Source organism: Sander lucioperca, chromosome 2 (genome assembly GCF_008315115.2).
Source record: "Sander lucioperca isolate FBNREF2018 chromosome 2, SLUC_FBN_1.2, whole genome shotgun sequence".
NCBI classification, from domain to species: Eukaryota; Metazoa; Chordata; class Actinopteri; order Perciformes; family Percidae; genus Sander; species Sander lucioperca.
The window spans coordinates 32472780-32493818 of record NC_050174.1 but is presented as its reverse complement, the minus strand read 5'-3'; the positions used below and the strand labels follow the sequence as shown (position 1 = coordinate 32493818).

The 21039-nt window shown below is 39.3% G+C and overlaps 1 protein-coding gene and 1 long non-coding RNA gene across 5 annotated transcripts in view; one reads left to right on the top strand and one right to left on the bottom strand.

Moving 5' to 3' along the window:
• cacna1ba (calcium channel, voltage-dependent, N type, alpha 1B subunit, a) overlaps window positions 1–21039 on the top strand; it is a 189440-nt gene that overhangs the window by 10379 nt on the left and 158022 nt on the right. The gene's annotated exons all lie outside the window — the stretch shown is intronic.
• Window positions 1277–20742, bottom strand: LOC118494074. Its single transcript, XR_004896139.1, has 3 exons — window positions 20732–20742; window positions 6969–6979; window positions 1277–1492 (listed from the first exon to the last, which is right to left on the bottom strand). It is a non-coding gene; the product is annotated as an uncharacterized LOC118494074 (long non-coding RNA).

Sequence of the window (21039 nt, the reverse complement as noted above, 5' to 3'; positions counted from 1 at the left end):
TAGCCTACTAGTGAAAACTGGAATTGTATTACACCTATAATTTCATTTGGGTGCAATCCTACTGGCGAAAAAGTAAACTACTAGGCCTACTATATCCCATTCTGAGGCTGCAGCACCATGATCATTAACAGAACTATAATTTATAATCATTTATTTCTTTTTTATGTCTCTCACTGGTTTGTGTCCAGGGAACAATACAAAAAACTTTTAAAAAACGTTTCAGAGCGGGTCACACTTTTCTGACGAGTGGCTTTACTATTAGCCTACAGTATGATCTGCATCACCAATAAAGAAAACTGCCGTTTGCAAAAAACGTAATGCGACACAAAGAATCTGCTGGGATGTTAAAGCATGTCCACGATGGTGGATGTTAGTGATATGAGGACGGATAAGGTATCTACATATCTGATGGACTGTGAAAAAAATACCTCTGAAATCGGTTATGTGGAAATGAAAATACATTTAGTCGGGACTCAATATCATCTCTCGACGTAACTCTCTGTGAAATAATATAGCTTTTTCATCAACGGGATCGTCGACAAAAGGACATGACATGTTTGAGAAAAAAACGTTTTATAATCTGCCTAACAATAAGTTTTATTTATTAAGTTTTTATTCATGCAGATAACAAACTGCATTAAAATGCGCCTGATACAGACTGAATGAATGAATGAGGAAATGAGAGAGAAGAAACCTCTGTGAGTGACACTGTGTGTGTGTGTGTGTGTGTGAGAGTGTCTGTGTGTGAGTGAGTGTATCTGTGTGAGTGTGTCTGTGAGAGTGTCTGTGAGAGTGAGTGAGTGGGTGAGTGTTTATGTGTGAGTGTCTGTGTGTGAGTGAGTGAGTGTATCTGTGTGAGAGAGTGTGTGAGTGTCTGTGTGTGTGTGTGTGTGTGAGTGTGTGTGTGTGTGTCAGTGTCTGTATTGTCATGTCTAAAGCGCTATAATCTGACCTTGCGAGCTTTGGCCTCAGCAAATCTTGCTATCACTGATTCCATATCCATAACGTTAGCAGCAATATCACTTGAGCAGCCTCGGCTGGCACTGTCGGCAGCAACAGGTAGCTCCTCCTCGCTAGCAGCAGTGCTAACGGTCGTGATGGTGGTTGTAGCATGGGTTGTAGCGTTGTTGTCATTGTCAGCGTCGGGCATCACAAAAAACTTTGTTAACTTTGGCAATTTTTTTAAAAACGTTTTGCTTTCCTCCTGCTTCCTCCTTTTTTCAGCACCACTTGGGTAGTTTGGCTTCATTGTAGCTCTACTCTGTACACTGTCTGTCACTCTACACACGCACCCTGTCTGTCTGTCACTTTTTTTTCTCCGTATTTTGGCGCATTACAGCCTTGTCACTTTCGCAGATGCGCAGTAAGTGAGATAATGGAATAGTCCAATCATGTAGTGAGGTGGGGGGGCCCCCTCCGGTCTGCGAAACTAATGATTTGATGCCATTTTTCGCAAATGGAGTTTTAGAAATATATAATTTGCGAAAAGTACCTTAAGCATAAGTTAATGGGGCATTTTGGGGGCCCCTAGGTAGCTCGGGGCCCAAGGCAATTGCCGACCTTTGCCTAATGGTAAAGTCCGCCTCTGTGCTATGGTGTAGTCCATGCACGTGCAGGGGGGGGGCTATGGGTGCTTGAGCACCTGCCCCTTTTGCCCCTCAAGACCAAAGTGCCCTTTTTTGTCCAGATTTTTTTTATACCTTTTTTCTTTGACGATGGCCCACAAGTGGTCCGTTTAAGAATAATATTTAACAATAATAATTCGCTAGATAAAACGACCTAAACCTTCATATCACATGATGACAAGGCTTCCTGCATGGCGCGCCACTTAGATATAAGTGAGTCCATGCCATCCGTCGGCGGCGCGGCCAGCAAGAGCGAGAGAAAGGTGCAGGTAAGTGTGCTTTTGAAGTGAATAAGAATGCTTGCATGCACATTTGATTTGTTATAAAGGCCTCTAGCCGCTGCCGCCACATAAAGAGTCTCCCCCAGGATTAAAACAGCCAGCAGGCAGCTAACTTTGAAGTAGTCACATTTCGCGGTAACTGCACGAGCTGTCGCGGCCACAATTACTGTGAGAGCCTCATAGCGTCACCGTTTCATTCTCTGATACACAAGAGAAGACAGCAGCAGTTCTCTGTAGGTTAACAGAAGTGTGTGTGTGTGTGTGTGTGTGTGTGTGTGTGTGTGTGTGTGTGTGTGTGTGTGTGTGTGTGTAGCAGTAGTTCTCTGTAGGTTAACAGAAGTGTGTGTGTGTGTGTGTGTGTGTGTGTGTGTGTGTGTGTGTGTGTATAGCAGCAGTTCTCTGTAGGTTAACAGAAGTGTGTGTGTGTGTATGTAGCAGTAGTTCTCTGTAGGTTAACAGAAGTGTGTGTGTGTGTGCAGCAGCAGCAGTTATCTGTAGGTTAACAGGTGTGTGTGTGGGTGGCAGCAGTTCTCTGTAGGTTAACAGAAGCGTGTGTGTGTGTGTGTGTGTGTGTGTGTGTGTGTGTGTGTGTGTGTGTGTGTGTGTGTGTGTGTGTGTGTGTGTCTGCTTTCTGCCTCTCTACCAGCAGCCCACTTAAAAGAACATGTCACTTCTTTGGGAAATTAGCTTAGGTTATTTGTAGTCTACGGTGTAGGTTGGTGGTCTTTGACTTAAAGGACATCCTTATATTTTGAGAAAATAATCTGAAACATGCTACATACCTTTGCAAATCCCTTTCTGATTCAAAGCCTACTAGCCCACTGCTACAGAAATCTGATAGTCAGCTCAGGTTGCAGTTGTAGGCTACAATTAAACTGTTTCTGGTTTGATATCTTGTTATCTTGTATTTGTGTGAATGTAGTCTAATATAAGGCTCTATATTTCATTTTGAGGTATACAGTATTGTGGATTTAGTATTATGTAACATTTCACATTGCACTTTCTATATACAGTTTGGATACTGTATGTAAGATTACATTTTGCTTGGACAACAGTTGCATTTTTTGGATATATTTGTGTGAATGTAGTCGAAGGCTCCATATTTCATTTTGAGGTGTACAGTATTGTGGATTTAGTATTATGTTAAAATATACAGTTTTTAAAATAAAGATGACATACTGTATATTGTTAGCAAATCTTGTTCCATATGCCCTTTTTTGAATTTGAGCCCCTGCCCCTCAAAAGGTCTCTGCACCGCCCTGGTGGAGTCTGTTTAGACCAGGGGTCACCAACACGGTGCCCACGGGCACCAGGTAGCCCCCAAGGACCACATGAGTAGCCCTCAGGCCTGTTCTAAAAATGAAAATTGAATACTGATATTATCTGTTTCCCACCTTGTTAAGTCATTGTTGATATTTATTGTGAGAAATCATTAACGTAATCAGTGTCTTCACATAGATGAGTATCATTAATCATTAATAATCATATATAACTAAAGGCAAACTCAGCAAATTTGTTATTTCAGAAGAGTGTATCAAACTGGTAGCCCTTCGTATGACTCAGTACCCATGAAGTAGCTCTCAGTTTCAAAAAGGTTGGTGACCTCTGGTTTAGACAGTACGGAGGATGCATGTGTATGGTGTGGGTCTGCTGCTACCCACACTGCTGTTTGCTAACTTGGTAACATGATGAACAATTCCGATTAGACAGAGTTGTTAACCTAGAATTAGTCCATATGGGGCGTAAGTGTTGGGGGTGTAAGATGACTCCTTCATCCATCCTTACTTTACAGTCACATTAGCTACAAAAGAGAGCGAAATGCACTCGCTTGTGGGCATTCCTGGGCGTGCCTAGCCTACTCCTGGTTGCTTGGCAACAGTAAACAGAAATTCTCCGGTGCTACCTTCAACCACGTCTTACAAGTCACTTCAGAGGTATTGTCAAGTCACAAGAACGATGTTTTTGGATTTAAAAGTATTTATTTCTCGATATTAGTAACAAAATATATGAGATAAAATGCCAAACATATCAGATATATACATAAATACGATGTCCTGAAGCGTTTTCCGCCATCTTGAATTATTTTCTTCGACTCGAGCCACTGACATACGTCACGCTGCCCTCACGCTGCCTTCACTCCGATTGGCAGTCGCTTCGTCGCATCGCTCAGCATTTGCATAAAATAGACTTCTTGTCTATTTTGGCCCCACCTTGCTCGTGGCAGCGGCAAGCTCGTTGCTTGTCGCTGGCAAACGGCCACCCCATTGAAAATGAATGGTAGCCTGTCGCTTTGTCTGTCTCTTGTAGCTAATGTGACTGTAGGGTTAGACATCCCTTTTTTCTGTCTTCCGGATCACTGACAGAATGGTAATGCACTCTGACCGCACAGGCTTGTTCTGGCTGAATATGATTGGTGGATTCTCTGATTGAATTGTCAAAGGAGGAGTGACGGCTGTCTCATTTCCTGCCGCTGTGGGACCCAGCTGTGTCCTCTTCATCAGAGTGGCAATCCATCATGGCCTGACAACTCCCTCGTCTGTTCCTGCCAAAGCTCTGACTCTTTGTTCGGGATGGAGAGCAAAACTCTGACTGTCAATTTCTCATTAGCAGACCTTTTAGCCATGAACTATGACGTGGTTTTGACCTTTTTATACAAAGCCATAGCTCTGTGTGTAGAAAACCTTTAAAATACCACCTACACATTAGAGATAAACATATGATTACAGTAAGCTTGTAGGATAAGAAAGAAAAGAGTAAACCCTAGGAGCAGAGGAGATTTGGTCAAGAGTGTCTGGCTACAGACCTTCACTGTGGAGTCTATTCCGGTGCAGGCTCCACTGTCAGGACACCTCGACTGTCAGGACAGGTAATGCACGCAATGCACGCAGAAAATATTTATTTCCTGTTCCTGTCCACACTATAGGCTACGCTAAGTGCATTCTAGGGTTCGATTTCTGTTTCAGTGTGATCTAAATGCTAAACATGCTAGTGAGGGAAGAACATTATTATAGGAAGTGTGCGAAGAAGAAAAAAATTAATCTAGAGATGAGCAATCAGTGGGAGTTGTCAAATGTGTTTATGAAATGCAACTGGTAGTCAGGTGGATGTTCTCCAAATTATTTTTGTTGAGGTTTGGTCTGAGGTTTGGCATGTTTATCAATGTAGGTGAAGAATAACCTTGACTAGTGTTGTCATTTAATCTTGATTAAAGTATCAAACTGCATTAGAAACATAGCAATTCTGACTTTTTACAGTGGATAGTCAGTTAATAATAATAATAATAATAATAATAATAATAAGTAATAATAAAAGTCAAAAAATGTAGTTAGTTTTCTGTTCAATCATTGTTTTCGCATTGCAAAGAAAATATGAAGTTATTTCTTTAGTTCAGTCCAAACAAATGCATTACTTCTGCACATCAGTAAAGTTATTACTTATAACAGCAATATTAAAAGATGGATTTCGATTTTTTTTTTTCAAGCCTGTTAATTACATCATTCCATTTAAAAAACAATATGGTTTACGATAAATCGCAATTTTTCTCGCATAAAAGTCTAGGCGGAAATGGGCGTGGCCTATATCACGAGATTCAGCTGAATTCAGGGAACACATGGATATGTGTATTTTTAATGTGCAATGTACAGTTTGGGAGTTATAGGGCCAAACGCGTATCTCTGCTATAGCGCCACCTAGTGGTGCAATTTTTTTTGTCCGAGGTCCGTGCAGGGATCTGGACCAGTCCTGAAAACGGCACCCCCCCCACCATGTACGGTTTAGGCTGTAGTATCTGTTTTAGGCGGAGGAAAATGAGAAACCTTAGGAAAGCAATAGGGTTCCACAGCTCCGCTGGATCTCTGAACCGCGTTTGCAAGGCAATGCGGTTCACAGGCCCCTCAGGCTTGGACCCCTAATTACAACATTACACATTACGGCAGAAATCTTATTATTTATTTTTTCTGCTCCTACTACGTGAGCCCCGTGAGAGTTTTTTCTGTGCGTCTCTACGACGTGTAACGTTACACAGCCAATCACAAGCATTATTCGATCCTGGTAGAAACATGCTGCATGCTTATTGGCTCCTTAACGCTGATGAGATTTACTCCTTACTGTAGGTATTGAAATTGGGTATTGAATGACGATGCGTTTTTCGATACTCGATACTAAGGAGGCAAATCGTTCGGTGCCTAAAAAGTATTGAATTCGGTACCCAACTCTAGTGGTGACGGCTGTGAATTTCTCGGCTCCCGTACACTGAGAAGACGTCGAAACCCAGTATTATTAACGAATGACAATGGCTGGTCGTCAAGTGCAATCATGCATTGGGATTTTTTTTACAGCCAAAAATCTCCAAACGGCTGGCATTGTTCCTCTTCCATTGCCTATACCTGCTTGACGGAGAAGTTATTGTCACATTGCTATGAGGTGGTATCGGGTGTGGTAGTAGTATCAAGGGCTTCTTGACCTCGGGGAGCTGACTGATCAGTCCAACTGCCTTTTCTGCCGACGGTCGGCCATCGGGTTGGTGTGTCAGGGCCTTAAAAGGTTGCATTGTAAGGGAATCAGCATAATCAAATACAAAATAAGTTTAAACCTGATTACATTAGTTTGTGACAATGTGATCAAAGACAATTTCCATCACGGTAACATAACAATATCGTTGTGATATAGAGGTATTTGGTCAAATATTTTGTTATTTGATTTTCTCCATATCGCCCAGCCCTAGACAGAAGGAATGATTACAGCAACCAATAACTCTACATACATAATATATATATATATATATATATATATATATATATATATATATATATATATATATATATATATATATATATATATTATATATATATATTTTTATATATATATATATATATATTTTTATATATATATTTATAAATTATATTATTTATATATATATATTTTTATATATATATTTATAAATTATATTATTTATATTTTTTATTTGACATAGACATCACAATTCCATTGGACGAACCAGATGCATTGCTTGTGTGTTTTGGCACACATGCTAATTTTCAACCCCTGGCATTTATATGAAAACAAAATCTAAACCTGCCCTTTAAGTATTCATTTTATCATTGTTGTATTAATCTAAGCCACAATACAGAGATGTGTGCACATGATTACAGTTGTAAAAGTTTCTGCAGTACTTCTTCCATATTGAAGTACAGTATATGTCCCTATGCCTGGTGTTGTCTTGGCAGTCTTTAAGCCCTGTTTTACCTGGGGTAAGGCACTGCTTTTCAGCCTTTTCCAGTGCTTGTCAGGGCTAGTTAGGGTCAGTTGCACGAGTCCTCCCCTGTGACACAGTATCCACTCACCTGTAAACAGCAGGCAGACTTTCAGATGCTATCAGACGGAGCTCTGGGGAGCAGGATGTTTACAAGGTGGCTAAAGGACAGCAATAACAAGATACAGTGCAGAGCATGCACTGCCTCTTGTCGTCCAGGACTGCTATACAACCCCTGTCTCATCCTGCCATGCTTACAGGAAATCTCCATTTCTTGGGATACTGTAAACATCAAGAGATCAAATATAAAGATTGAGTATATTACAAGTCAGGATTTTTATTTCAAGTCTAAACATAAAGCTGGTTCATTGTGTTTTTATGAACCTGTTATCTCCTGGGCTGTGTCTAGTCTCTCAGACGATATAGGTGTGGCATTGCTGTTGAGTGAATGGCTGTCCTCGGGCTAACACTTTTAGGGGCAGAACAGGGCTACTAATGGCTTTTTCTATTGCCTTATGTGCTCTCTCCATTCTGTCAGCCAAGGCCTGAGATGGCCTCACCCCGACACCAGCTAATGCACTTACATGCCCAGCCCTCTGCAGCCACTTCCAACTCAGAGCTACATTATGACAGATTATTCCACCTTTCCAATACAGCGCCTTCTTGTAGGGATTCACTGGCAGCAGTTCAACATAGATTGCCCAACCCCTTCCCCTGTGAGTGCCTGCGCATAGTTGTCTTTGTATTGAAGTAGACTGCCCAGTTGGTGGCTTTCGTCATCAAACAATACATGGATGAAACAAATTGGAAAATTGAGTTCTAAAGCGTCGGCTATACTCGAGCACGACACCGTGCGCATGCCTCCTTAGATGGCACGTGTGCTACGAGCATGCACAGAGACGTTTATGCTCGACGCATCGTTCGTTGCAATATTGTCCGAAACACCAAAGGGCGTACAAACAAAATAATCTGTGAATAAGGAAGAAGTAGTAGAGAAGAAGAGAGCGGAAGTTAAGCAAAGCAGGCTGCCTGGCAACAGAAGTAAACACATCCATGTTAAACACCGACGTACCGCGAAACATTACATTTATCTCCTCTAATCATTAACGTGACTGTCGTTTGTCTCCAAATTGAAATGACTGGCTGCCTGTAACACTGTTAAGAACACTCTTTCCAAGAGTTTTTTTTTTTTTTTTTTTATCTTTGACAAAACAATCTTTCATGTTTTTCCACACTTTCCCCCAAAATATTTCTTCTTTTCCCATTGTGGTGTCTCTCTCTGACCACATATTTAAGGCTGTTTGACTCCCTGTGGTCTGTACATGAAGAATCATACAGATGTTTGTACAGGCGAACCAGCTCTTCCCAGCCGACCATGTCGAATTGAGAGTGCAGTGGGTTTGTAGTTACAAAAATTCAGAGGTGCACGACCACGTGCCGCGACAGCTTGCAGAGCCTTCGTGCTGGAAACGACAGCCGTGGCTCGCGCACCTCATGCTGGGAACACCGCGGCTACCATAAACTAATTTTAAGGGCTATTTCACAAAACCCAGATAGCGGATTAAGCCGGGATTTCCCAGTTATCCTGGATGAAAGTCGGTTTCACGAAAGCAGAGGCACATAAATTACCATGGAGATTTATTCTGTGCAGCTAGCCTGCTCCTGACCATGATAACAACAGGATTTATTAATCCTGGTTCCTTTTCTGTTCACTCAGCAGTGGTTTCACCATATTATCGTTAGCCTGCATTAAAATAAAACACGTACACATTGCTGTTCAGTAAAGTACTGTTATTATTTTAACATTGTGATCAGTCATAGGGTGGCAGTAGCTCAGTCAGTAGGCAGTTGTGTTGGGAACCGGAGGGTCGCTGGTTCAAGTCCCCGTACGGACCGAAGTATGTTGGTGGACTGGTAGCTGGAGAGGTGCCAGTTCACCTCCTGGGCACTGCCAAGGAGCTCTTGAGCAAGGCACCGGACCCCCAACTGCCTTTCCATGGGCAGCTCCTTCACAATGACATCTCTCCATTAGTGCATGTATAGGTACTGAGCATGTGTGTGTAATTCAGATGTGTGTAATAACAACAGAGTGAAAAACATTGTAATTTCCCTTTGCAGGATTAATAAAGTATACATTATAGGTGGCCCGCCACACCAAAATATCTGCTGCCACGGTATCAGAAATAGGGCAGACGCACAATGTAGTTGCAGGTGCCTTTTAAATTATCCTGCCTGTTGGAAAGCCTGTCCGTGTGTTGTGCATGTTCGGACAGACCTGCCCCCAGAACTACTAAAAAAAATCCTAAAGGAAACACTGATCATTATTATTATTATTTTTAAAATTATTCATGTGACAGTTATTGGTGCTGTTATATTGCGTTTATGAAGACTGCTGTTCATATTGTTGTTAGAAGTTTGGTAAATATAGTATGGTAGTTGTTGAGATGATTAGAAAAGACTGATATGCAAATTTATTTTAAATGAAGTCTGTGATAGAAGGTCAGTAGGCCTTTTATAAAGTCCTATACACGTGTTTCTATAATGGTTCTAACAATGGGGACTGGTCAGAGACCAATACATCTCATTAGTTGATTTAATTATTTTTGTATTCTTTAACAATAAAGGATCATGTGCATTTTATTTGGGATTTTTAGCACACAATTTGTGTTTTGTCCAGTGAACTGGGACTATTAATTTGGGAGGATTGTATAATTTATAAAACCTATCCTAACTGTACAATCCTCCCAAATTATAGTCTTAGTTCACTGGACCAGTAACTATATAGTGTAGGCTACTGTACATTCATGAAACAGGGATTTTGACCTTATATTTGGCTGGAGGAAGAATAACAGTGATGTTTACAGTGTGCATTGAGTTTATCACCTAATTATCTTCATAGTTTCTAGATTTCAGAGTCCAATTTCTTCAGTGTTTTTCTTTTCTATGTCCGTACGAGGAAGCAAAGCATATATGAAGAAGAAAACTGGCAGCGTGGCAGTCAATAGCGAACGGAATGAATGATAGTTTATTAAGCTATATACACTACTCACAAAAAGTCAAGGATATTTGGCTTTCGGGTGAAATTTCAGGATGAACCTAAAATCCACTACAACCTTTACAGGTGAACTTAATGTGACCTTCTCTAAACTTTTGAATGCGCATGTCCAACAGTTTCAAATATTTCAGTACTTTCTGCACAACTTGCTGTTAGCTGTTGCTAACAAGGAGCTTAACGGCAAAATTCACAACAGGTGTTTGATCCATGAATCGACCAATACATTTCCTCGTTCAATTAGAATTGGTATTTAAACAGTCCTCCTCATCATGCTGTTCACATTTTGACATCATGAGACCAAGACGACACCTAGCAATTGATCAACAGTACCTCACCATTGCGAGGCTTCAAACAGGATGTTCTCAGACGGAAGTGGCCACTGAGCTTAGAGTGTCACAGAGTGTCATCAGCAGATTTCAACAGAGATACAGAGAGACTGGAAGAGTCACAGAAAAGCATAGAAGTGGACGCCCATTGGCCACATCCCACACTGATGACCGCTTCATTGTGAACAGTGCCCTGCGGAACCGGATGATGAATGCCACTCAACTCCAGGCACATTTAAGGGAGGTGAGAGGCACCCAAGTGTCATGTCAGACCATTCAAAACTGTTTACATCAGCGTGGTCTGCGTGCTAGATGACCTGCAAGGGTACCTTACCACACCACCAGGCACAGGCGTCATCGTCTTGCATGGGCCAGGGAGCATTTACGCTGCACAAGGGACCAATGGGCCTCAGTGCTGTTCTCTGATGAAAGTCGATTCACGTTGAGCCCGCCAACGATGTTGGAGACGTCAAGGAGAGCGCTATGCATCAGCCGCTGTTGTCACCAGACGACCCTTTGGTGGTGGTAGTGTTACAGTGTGGGCAGGTGTGTCTAGTCAATACAGAACTGCCCTACACTTTCTGAATGGTACAGTGACAAGCCCATACTACCTGAATAACATCATTAATCCAGTCATTGTGCCCCTGCATGAACAACACAGGCCTAATTTCATCTTCATGGATGACAATGCTCCAGCTCATCGAGGTCGCATCATTAGGGAACGGCTGCTGGAGACTGGGATACCTCAAATGGAGTGGCCTGCACTTTCTCCAGACCTGAATTCTATAGAAAACCTATGGGATCAGCTGAGTCGCCGCGTTGAGGCCCGTAACTCTGTACCCCAGAACCTCAATGACCTGGATGCCATGCCTCAGCAGACAATAACTCGACTTGTGGACAGCATGCAACGTCGTTGTCAAGCTGTAATTGATGCTCAAGGGCACATGACAAGTTATTGAGACATTGACATTTTTTGTTGTTGTGTACCCACCACTGTTGTTGGCCTTTGTTTGGAAATCACCATTGCATGCTTCTACTTAAATATCCTACTTTCATGATATTATACCACTGTAGCTTGAACTTTTTACATTTTCCATGAATTTCACCCAAAAGCCAGATATCCCTAACTTTTTGTGAGTAGTTTATGAACCACTGCTCTTAAGTGAAACCATTCTTCTCACTTTTAAGGCAAAATGTACAACTGTTAATTTGTGCAAATGATCAGTAGCCTAACTTCTTGAATGTTATAATTACGTGTTTCTTCTTATATTAAATAATGTGTTTCACTTCAAACTTCCATTAGAAGTTGCTGCTCACTCTGTGTAAAGTATGCACAATGCGTATCTCCATTTTAGCATCAGTGAATCTGGGATCGACCTCGCGGTCTGTTAAGGAAAGCAGTGAACGTGCATCTATCCAAATTACTTCATCCTGGCTCGACCTAGTCGCACCTCCTCAGCCTGGCTTGACCGCTGTGAAACGCATACATTCAGACGATAAAACTTTTGTCTCGCTCTTTGTCCATTTTTAGGATTCATCCATGCGTTGATCAGCTTTGTGATCTGATATGTATCTGACCATAAATGAAAGTTACTTAAATCTTATCTGAATTTAATCAGTATAGGAGGCACTTGGAATGAAAGGTGTAAACGGGGTTTTAGATATTAGGTTCTCCTTATTTTACAAAAATTATCATGACAAAAATAGCTTTTTTGACAACAGCATCATACTGTTCACTGAACTGCCGGTCTGTCAAAAATCACTCCCTGTTTACTATATAGTGCATTATTCACCCTATGTCTTACTAAGGCGTTATATGTGCCTCATTCCTGAACAAGTAATTGTATGTTTTGACCACAGAAAATATATATAATACACATTACATTACATTTTGAACAATGTAATTCCGTGCTCAATAAATGTATTTGTATGTTTGCTATTATCCATATTAACTGCAATAATAACCCCTCTCACGCAGTTTACTTATGTGCTCTCTCAAAAACTCTTTCTCTGCGCGCAGGTAGATGCTGCTGCGCTCCGGCATGTCTCCCTCTTTCTCAGCCTCTTCACTCTGTGCGCGGTCAACTCTTGACACACTCGCTCAAATTCTCACAGCGTTACAAGTGTGCCACAAAACCAACCAATCGGAGAATTATAGGTCATTTTTGATTGGCTGTTCGTCTCCAATTAGGAAACACAGATCTACGTGGGTCTTTGACACAACACCTGTTGGTCAGCATACTGGTATATATATACTGACTACAGTGGAGCTGTTCAACTAACGTTACTCAGTATTTTGTATTCTCGACTTATATCACAGAAATGTCTTAATAATTTTGTGTATTATAATGCCGTTTTGTTTGACTCATATCTCCTTGTGTGAATAACGTTAGTTTGACTCATTCTTCACAAGCAATCTAACGTTAGCACACAGCAGCAGAGCATAACAGTCTCAGTCTCACATGTCATCTGAACAGTTCCTCGCAGCACTGTAAGTTAGGTCTCACAATGTGAGACTGAACAGCAATATCTACATGCCACACTTTAGCCACATGTAACTAGTTTTCATACTTTGGTTACATAGTTACCGTGTTTTATTAACCTTTATTCTTTTGATATATTAGCTTGCGAAGGAGCTATCCGCTGCTAACGCTAATTAGGAACACGCAGAATCGTTAGCTAACTACTGCAAAGATATTTGACTGGTGGCCAGAGAGGTGTTGTAAGACTGTTGTGAGTGTTGTCATGTTTTTGCACTGTGCATGGTAACGTTAGTATATCCTTATTTATTTTTAGATGTATTTAAAATGAAACCATATCTTGCCAGTAACGTTAGTTAGCTAACTTACTGCTTTTTGACGGATAGCTACATTGCAAGCCAATAATACATAGCCTCGGCAAACAGAATTAAGGTTAATAAAACAAGATAACTATGTAACCAGTATTACAAACGTCTTACATGTGGCTGTATTGTGACATTTTAGGTGTGTTTGGATGAAATGTTGGATGCATAGACTATGTCCATGCATGCGTATCCAACGTTAGATTGCTTGTGAAGGATGACGTTAGTCACACAGGGAGATATGTTACTGTAATTCAAAAAACACAACGGTTTTATGAATAACACAACTGTTAAGGCATGTCTGTAATATACCGGTAGGTCAATAATATACAATACTGTAGATCAGTGCTTTCCCCCACAGCCCTGTCAGATTAACTCATATACCCCTATATCAATTCCCAATGTGTTCCAAATGTATAACACTATTATATTAAAGTGGATATTACTTCTTACTTTTTAATGCAATTGAACTGTAAACATTTAGGTTGGTTTGGTCAGAAATTCTACTATTAGGTCTACTACTTGACGTGCGGCTTAATGTTTCAACAGTCATCCATTACTTTAGCTAATCATTTGAACTGTAACGCTGTGAAAATGTGAGCGAGTGTGTCAGAGTTGAGCACGCACAGAGTGCAGAGGTTGAGAGGGAGACATGACCTGCACACAGCAGCGTCTACCTGCGTGAGAGTTTTTGAGAGGGCACATGAGTAAAGTGCTTGAGAGGGGTTATTATTACACGTTAAGATGGATAATAGCAAACATGCAAATACATTTATTGAGCATGGAATAGGTTTTTGTTTGCTCTAACAAAATTAACTTTTGCGAGTGTGAATTTCTGTTCAAAATGTAATCTAATGTGCTTGCAAAATATAGTTCTCTGTGCTCAAAGCATACAATTACTCGCTCAGGAATGAAGGACATACATAACGCCATATCTTACTTGAGTGACATAATTCTGAACGCAAAATAAATGAGAGAGAAAAGAGTTCATTTGCAAACACAGATACAAGCCATTCTTAAATTTAATACACCAGTTTGACTGATATTTGTTTGAGTGCACAATAAAAAAAAAAAATTATGAAAATTAAAAAGATAGAAGATAAATAAAACAGAGATCTGTTTTTGCAAATGAACCATTCAACTTTGACTGTAGTTCCCTCAATAATTCCCATTATGGAACAAAAAAAATAGTGTTCATGCCATGTATTCTTTGCCAACAATCCCACTATCACCTCTATCGAGGCAGGTGGTTTATCCACAATAAATATCAGCATTTCTTGTTGAAATTTCAACAGATTTTCAAGCCGATTGCTTTGCTACAGACATGTATTGATTTTATGTATTACGTATATATATGGGTCAAAGACGTGGCATGTCAATTATGGTGTCCAAAGCATATTCATAATGCAAAAGATAAATATTAATTTTAAAAAACTACATTATATTACTCAACTCTCCCCTCTTTACTCACTTTAATAGGTATTTAATGCAAAAAAATAAAATTCAAAGAGCTGTTGAGCTCAGAAGTACCAAACTGTCCCTCCTGGGTAACGTCCGGGCTTAAAATCTAAGTATAAAAATGTGACAAAAATGTCAAAAATAATAATAAGAGCATTAATTATCTACTTTGGCATAATTGTTGGCATCGATGTTTTCAGTGATACCTACAAATATAGTAACAATGCTACCCTTATTTAAAATGTTACTCAAGAAATACTTTTGTCCTTACTTTTGGATTTCCCTAATGTCCTTCCTGGGTAACAGACCTTAAAATCCATAAATTACCCATAATGCAATTGCATAGCCATGAAATATGATATTACATCATAAAGAAGATTATGGAGGACCCCAAAACATCTGGAGAGTTTAGTAATTCTCTCTTAAAGTTTTTATTTTGCTTTTTCGGTCACTGGTGAACTATGTCCAAAAATCATGTGTCTTTCTGGATAACGCTAATAAAACATATTTGATGTTTTGATATTTAAAAAAATGCATTTTCAATTTCATGTGAAATATGGCATTAACGTTTTAAAGGCTAAGATATATTTTAGCTGAGTATGCCATGTTTGACAGTGTTTTGGTGGGAAAATCATGTTTTTGTCCTTCCTGGATAACAGTTTGTCCTTCCTGGATAACGAAGATCTTTACCCAGGACATGTCCTCTGTTATCCAGATTGGACATGTCAATGAAAATAGTTTTTTTTATTAGTATTTATCACGTTTCAAGCATTGTGTTGATAATGTTAGATTATATTAATAAAAAAATATGTATTTCTTTATTCTTTTATGGCATTTTTGCATTATGTCATTCCTGGCTAACGGGATGTCATCCGAGTAACAATGACATAGTCAAGTGTTTAAACTCAGATTTTCATGGTATATTACACAATCATGTTTTCCTCAGTTGAGTATACAATAATAACCTGATAACCTTTACTGTAAAGCATTTTAAGACTTCTTTCATCATTTTTCTGTTTTTGGCATGGAATGTTGTGTGACCAAAATCAAACGATGAGCCCATTTAATTATAAATACCCAAATATATCATATTAATTGTGTTAAAAACTTAGTTTTTTTGAACAGTGTGCGTTTGATTAGCTGTAACTATGGATATGCCTAAACATTTATATGCTAAAAAGGTAGACATTTAAATATTTTTTAAATCCATTCCCGTTACCCAGGAAGGGCATTTTTCATGGAATAAATCACATGATTCATCAAAAAAAAAAAAAATTGCATTTCTAAATTAAATTCCTGTTGTTGAGATGTATATAGAACACTCTAATGAAAATAGAAATTGCTTGAGTTGGCATTTTTTGACACTTTAATTTATTTTCAAATTTTAAATCCTTATTCGTCTTTGACCCATATATATATATATATATATATATATATATATATATATATATATAAAAACATGTATTTATTGAGTTTTTTGTACATTTAACAGACAAACGCAGTACAACAAGGCACATAACATAAAACAGAAAGGAGACCAAGGATTAAGTGTAGTAGCTATAAATCTGTACATCCATAGGTGTATGCTTACACTTAAAACATACAGAAGTTGTTTATCTCAACACCGTATAGTACAGATGGCACACTACCGGTATTAGGAGTATGTTATCTTAAATAGATAAATAAAAAATAAATAAAATAAACACCACTCAGTACAGCTAGTTATCTCTCCAACCATCCACATCCATATTGTTATTCTCAAGGAAATTGAAGAAAACACTCCAAATTTTCCAGAACTTGTCAAGCCTATTTTTTGTTGTGTAACTTATCTTTTCTAAAGCTAAGTAAAAAGTAATTCCCCTCAACCATTGCGATGTGCCACAAGGTGTGTCCGCTTTCCATGAGCAAGCAATGCATTGTTTGGCTTCTAAAAAACAAATATTCATTAGAGATCTAACTTTGTTAGAGGTTATAAAGCCGTCTGGGTAGAGATAATAAGATAATAAGCATAATTTAGGGCTAAGGGGCACCTCCTCGCCAGTGATCTGGCTTGCCAGGTCCAACACCTTCTTCCAGAATGAGAGTATCTGTGGACACTCCCACATACAATGAACGTTCCTTTTTGGTCTTTACATTTGACGCAGGTATCTGGTATGTTAGGATTAAAGCACTGCAATTTAGCTGGGGTTATGTATAATCTACTTATCCATTTATATTGCAATAGTTTGGAGTTTTATGTTTTTTAGTATTTATTGATGGGTTTGAGCTAGAGAACATGCTTTTGACCATTCCTCCTCTGTATTATTTTTACGTATATATTTTATGCAGCAGAGACGCATCTCACAAGCTGGATATGGTATCTACGTATATCTAGGGATTGTTTGTTACCAGCTGGTCGCCATATTGGTTCTGTGACATGCTTGCATTAAGTCACCCACCAGCAGGAGCGTTTATTGGTCTAGTGCAGTGCATTCTGGTAATTGTAGGTTTTCTATCTTTTGAGTGAAAGGGAATACCACAGCCCCTTTGCTCTGTTTTCTCTGGCCATGTAGCACAAAAAAAAAAGTTCTACTGCATAGAGATGTGAGGTCCCTTCCCTTTAGGTGCACCACATGAGACCTTATTTCGATACAATACGTTAGGTTGTGAAAGGGGAGAAACTAATTATTATTATTATTATTATTATTATTATTATTATTATTATTATTATTATTATTATGTATCTCAAACAATCAACAATGTTGCAAAAGAAAATAAAACAAAAAAATGTAAATCACAAAATAAAACACAATCAGAATTTAACAAAAAACAAAAAAAAGGATTAGTTCGAGAAGGAGCAGGTGGAAGCAAATAGCTTCATCATTTCTTGATCCCGTTTGAATTGAGCCATGAATTACCCATATGTCTGTCAATTTTAAAGATCATTTTGCAAGTGAAGAAAGTCAGTTTGTTGTAGGTTTTTTCCTAGTACCACTTAGTTTTGTGCTTACTGAACTACACATCTTTTCTGACACAATAAACATCACCTTGCTTGCTGCTTGGCGTGCTAGCTAGCTTAGCTATGTTACACATTGCATCTTTTTATCACCTGGGAAGCGAAAGAATAAGCAAGACCTATTGCTCATCTTGTGTGAGTAACGTTACAACCTCGTACAAAACACAAAGGCATCCTAGCTGCTAGAGAGTGGACAACTTCAAGTACCTTGGTGTCCACATCAGCAAGGGTCTGACCTGGGTGCTGCATACTGACTTGATGATGAGAAAGGCAGAGACTGTTTTACCTTAGACGCCTGAGGAAATTCTAGGTATCCCCTCAAATACCGAGGAATTTCTACTCCTGCACCATTGAGAGCATCCTGACGGGGAACATTACTGACTGGTATGGAAACCACACTGAACAGGACCACAAGGCCCTGCAAAGAGTGGTTTGTTTGGCTGCACATACAATAGGCGGGGCCCTACCCTGCCTAAAGGATATTCACATCGGACGCAAGAATAAGGCTAGGAAAATCATTAAAGATCCTAATCATTAATTGGATAACAGCCTCCCTGTTCAGATCGGGAAGAAGGTACCGGATAAATTAGGCCAGCACTGAGAGGCTCAGGAAGAGCTTCTACCCTCAGGCCACTAGAATCCTAGATGAGGACACTGCCTAAGACTAGTTAATTAAGGGTTATAAATTAAATATATTTAGTTTTTTTTAGTTTGTATTAATTGAATATTATCAAAGCAGCAGACCATGCACATATCTTGCAAAGATTACTTAGTCCTACTTGTCAATACTGGATAGTAAGAACTGTTCAGAAAATTACCTACAGCATGAGGAACTTGAGCGTAAGAGGTTATAAATTCAGTGAGCTTATATGGTATCATGGCGTATTTTATGATACGTGTATTTTATCCCCTCCCGGCCTAGTAGGCTTAGGCCACTATAAACATTTTCAAACCGGTTTGATATCAAACCAAACACCGGACTGGACCCATATATACAATTTTACCACTAGGTGTCCTCTTGACTCCACCGCTCCCCAGTGAGACTGATAAGAGAGCCCATAGTAAGAGTCTAGCGATTCCAGTCCACATGGTGGCGGTAATGCATCTCTAAGCCCTTTTTCATGCAGTGAGGGTATAATAACGTCTTTAGAGGAGGTATTACCCACAAAGTGTTGCATTACGCAGACAACCTCCTTATATATCTATCTAATCCGACTCTCTCTCTATACCCCCTATTCCAGCTATCCTGGGACACTTTGGAAAACTATCAGGCTACAACCCACCAGGCTTAACCTGGAAAAAAGTGAACTTTTCCCAATCAATTCGCTAGCTCTTAACATTCCGTCTACCATATTCCCTTTAAGTAGGGTTGGCTCTTATTTCAAATACTAAAACCATTATTTAAGCTTAATCTTACCCCTCTAATTAAGAAATGCAGATCAGATCTTAAACGTTGCCGCAGCCTGCCTTTATCTGGTTATATTAACCTGATTAAAATGAGTATTGTGCCTTGATTCTTTGTACTATTTTCAGAACATCCCCATTTTTATCCCCCTGAGGGTGTTCTCTCAACTTGGTAAGAGTCTTTCTAACTTCATTTGAGGTGGTAAGCTGCCACTTACTTGTAGAACAGTTATGCAAAGGCCCAAACGTTGCAGGGGAATGGCTCTACCCTACCCTACTTAGTTTGGCACCCATAACACTTTAGTGATTAAGACAGCGAAGTGCATTAGTTTCAGGAGCGACATTCTTAATTCTGCTCTCCCGACCCCTGCTTTTGCCGACCATTGCCAGAGGGCCATCTGTAACCATTAGGTTGACATTTTCGAATGACAAGCCATGTTTTTTAAAAAGCTCATCTGCTTTTTCAAATATAACGTCAGCAGTGGTTTTACCTTCCAGCGGTATCAAAGCCAACAGCTCCTCTTTGAAACCTTTCCAGTCAAAATATCTGACAAAAAAGGACAACTGTGAAATATCAGGGTAGCTGACCCGGGGGTGGGGGGGTCCACGCACGGAAAGAGGTGCAGAATTCTTATATTAATTGTACTGCAAATATTTTTGGCAGCTTAAATAGACACATAGCCCACAGTCCCATTCTCAAGGCTATAAGGGTGCAGGGACAGTTACAGCACACAATGTAATCTTTCAACAAAAAAACATATAATTGCTAATAATAACATGCTAATAACTTCTTTGAATTTCTACGAGATTAAAAGCGTGTTAAGAACATAATACATTAACATTAAATTTAGGGCTGTCAAACGATTACATTTTCTTAATCGTGATTAATCGTTGAATTTCTATAGTTAATTGCGATTAATCACGTTTTATCACATGATTAAAATTCTATTATTTTGCATTTCAGAACTGTTTTTAAGTACATATTAACAATGGAAAGCAATTCTTACCAGTGTATCTTGATTGGGAATCAAATGAATGCAAAGAAAATGACTTTATGAACTTGATTTTAAGATTTGTATTTGTTTATTATATATTTAATCTAGTCACACATTTGAATCTAGAGTCAATATTAGGGTTGGGTATTGTTTGGTTTGGATACCGGTGCTAAAGCGGTACTTTTAAAACGGTACCAGTGCCTTAACGGTGCCTGAACCGATACTTTTTAAGAAAGTTAAAAAAAAGTTACTAAACTGTTGGCGACATTAAAGAATGGCTTGTTTATTGCTTAGGCCACATCGTCAAAATTAAATGTTTAATAATAATGTAATCACTATAACAATAACTTATTTCACTAGTAAATAGCTGTTGAATGACAAAAACAACCACCAGATGGGAAAAGGGCATTTAACAACAACTTTGAATGCACCACGAGGCTGTAAATTACCAGTTTCATTGAACGTCTGTGTTTTTCGCGATTAACGCGTTAATGCTGACAACCCTAATTAAATTGAATGCACCCGTGTTGGAGAAATTGTTCTGAGGTGTTAATAATACCAGGGGGGACACATATGAAGCGGGGCGTCTGTGGGTCCTCCCCCAGGAAATTTTGAGCGTCAAAAAACTTCATTTCCTGCATTCTGAAATGATGATGATGCACAAATTTATGGTGAAAACAAATTAATTTATGTCAAGGAAAATACAAAATTCTGCAGGTAACAATTCAAAATTTTTAATTGAATGGTATATAATGCAGTAAGGGAAGGGGGCTTTCGCATCTGACAACAAAGTCCAGTTCATTTGAT